Raw genomic sequence first — 3,133 nt, forward strand, 5'->3', positions numbered from 1 at the left:
ATTTCTCTCCTCTCCTCCCCGTTCGAAGGATTAAAGTTCACGCGCGATATCCTCGATCGAGTTTCCTGCGATTAAAATTTCCGCGCCCTCCTCCCCAAAAATTGCCCCGAATTTAATTCGATTTACACAGCGGAGTTGCCAGTTCGAATCAATTCGAACTCGGTCTCGTTCGTTATCTCCCTACCATCCACCGCTTCGCGTCCATGTCCACGCGCGCGCCGTTACGCGTCGTAACCCCTCCCCCTCCCCCTCGCCCCTACTTTTCCAACCCGATTCTCGATTCGAATCGTTCCGTCCGATCGAGGATAATTGCGCGCAATTATTTCGTGTATATATATATATATATATATATATATGTGTGTGTATATAAAAAAAAGAGAAAGAAGAAGGCTCGATCAGTTGACTATCCTTACTATCGCTAATATTCGAAGGAATATATTTATTCGGCGAAAGATGGAATCCGTTTCCGTTCCTATAGAAGAAGAAAGGATACGAAAGTTTACCCGATTCGAGTCGTTCCGTCCGAGTATAATTGCGTGCAATTATTTCGAGTATGTGTGTATGTGTGTGTGTGTGTGTAGAAGAAAAAGAAAAAGGAGAAGAAAAAGACTCGACTATCCTTACTATTGGTAAGTACCCTTACTATTGCTAATATTCGAAGGAATATATTCGGCGAAAGATGGAATTTCGATAAAAGTTAGAAGAAAGGATAATCGAAAGTTTAATCGTTTGATGGAAAGACTTACTTTGTCGAGAAAAATTGTAGCCAGAGGAGGGGAGGGGGAGAGGAGAAGACGCTCTTTTTCGTTTTCGTTTTCTCCGATTTCTAGGATCCCTTCTCTCTTGGCCCCGATAAAAAGAGAGAGAGAGAGAGAGAGAAAAAGAGTCTGGTCTCTGGTGAAAAATNCGTGCCTCCTCCTGTCCGAGTGTCGTTAAACGAGCGCTGCTTTGAATGGAGTAAATGGGGTGTGATTTGTACATTGACAGCCGCGTAATGCCACGTCGAAAGGTATCCTTCTCTCCTTTCTTCTAGCGGGGAGGGGGAGAGNAATTTCTTGGCAGTAAGTTAAGATGATTTCACGCGTGAATTTAACGTGTAAAATTTTTATATACTGATATTTTATGTATATTTACGTGTATGGAAAGAAAATTTGTATTTTAACGATAATTATATTCACATTCTATATTCGTCTTATAATACATCTCTATTCTCATTACTATCTTCCTTCCCTCTATCGTCGATTCCTTAATAAAGATAATTTCATTATTCAGTAAATCGAAAATAATATTTCCATTCCCACCGAACTCGAAACCAACTCACGCTCCAATTTCAGATTGAAAAAAACCTAATCGTTCGATATTATATCATTCCACGCTTTATAAGATCATACGTAAACAGCTTAGCGATATTGTGAAAAAACCGAACGTAAATAAATATTATCGAATTGATCCAAGCGATGGCCAAGAGTCATTATTCGACCGCGAAAGTAATTTAAAATATCCCTATGAGTACACGTATTTTGCAGAAACGTACCTTTTGAGATTCAAGTCTCCAATTACGGGAAAGGGATGCGTTGAAATCTCGACAGAGTCACGATCGACTTACTTTCGATTATCATCCGTGGCCGCATGTATAATTCGAACACGATACGGAGGGAAAGTTCGCGAAACCTCGATCGCGATAACCTTTAAGCGAGCCACGCTCTTTCTATCTCTTTCTTTCGTTCGAGATATTTTAATTAGCCTCGTCGCCCGCCAACCGCGGTCGAAACAGCGCAATGAGTCATCCGTCGTTAGAGCCTCGTTTCTAACGGACTTTAAATACCTCTCGAATAACCGAGAGGATCGAGCGATTCGTCGCGCGAATTCACTCGGCTATCGAGAGAGATAGAGAAAGAGAGAGAGAGAGAAAGAGAAGATACGCATCTGCCTCTTAGACCCACTCGACAAATTTCTATATAGGAAAGAGAGAGAGAGAAAGAAAGAGAGATAAAGATCATCGGTTTTTGCGACCGTTTTTCTCGACGAATATAATATACGGTTTGTTGTCGATTGTGTGTACACTTGGCCGGTTGATTAGCCTCATTGTGGCCGATTCGGGCGTGCACTTGGCCCGCCCGAGACTCGTGCCATCCTCCCTTCCTTTCTTTCTTTCTCGAAAATCGTCTCTCCCCCCCTCTCTTCTCCTCTTTATTTCTCTCTCTCTCTCTTCCCTCTCCTTTTTCTTTTTTCACCGAAAAAAAGGACGAAAAGCGGTCTCGCAAACGGGCCCCCATTGTCGGGCGCGGACGTGGTTCTCGAGAGAAGAGCAAACACGCTTAACCTCCCGACCTATTGTCGCCCCCGGATTATCCGATTTGCAGCGCGCCACCGTTTCACGCGCGCCACTTTCCACCACCCATCCATCCATCCATCCATCCGTCTATCCGCCCGAATAGAAGCCATTAGAGGCCGAGGCGAGGCTAAAGGCAGGTTGATCGCGGCCGATATAATATAATAATCTTTCCTACGGATCGGCGTGTGTAAATAAACACGAGTGACAGCGGTTTGTTGTCAACGAGGCGCGAGGTTTTTAATACATCCGTGCTGTTTATTGCTTAGACGCGATAAACTTTCCATAACCGGTTATCGGAGGAGGAGGAGGAGGAGGATTCGAACGAACGTAGGAAAAGCGGAGGAAACGGATGGTCGCGAGGACGGTTGAAACAAGGATCGCCGTGTTTCCGGTGTGGATCTCTGGAGAGGGGGGAGAGGTGAGATGGGGCCGTTATTGGATCATCGGGCATTGTCCACCGCTCGAGGCGAGAGGCGAGACAGCTGGCTCGAATATGAAAATAATATTTCCTTTTTGGCGTCTCGTATGATCGATATTTATTCAACACTGTTCGGGGGCCGTTCTTCATTGTGCCGCGCTCGATTCCAAGATTCGGACGGCATTGTGCCGCGTTTCCTTCCACGAAAACTCTCGAACGACGACGTCGCGCGTCTCTCACGATACCTGGCCCGAACACGGAGTCACCTATTTCCGAACTTTTGAATATCGAGACGAATCGAGGTTTGGAATATTGTGTAAATTTATCTTAGTCACGAATCTTTCTTTCTTTCTTTTTTTTTTTTTTTTTTTTGGGTTTTT

Source organism: Apis dorsata, unplaced genomic scaffold (assembly GCF_000469605.1).
Source record: "Apis dorsata unplaced genomic scaffold, Apis dorsata 1.3 scaffold_315, whole genome shotgun sequence".
Taxonomy (NCBI): Eukaryota; Metazoa; Arthropoda; class Insecta; order Hymenoptera; family Apidae; genus Apis; species Apis dorsata.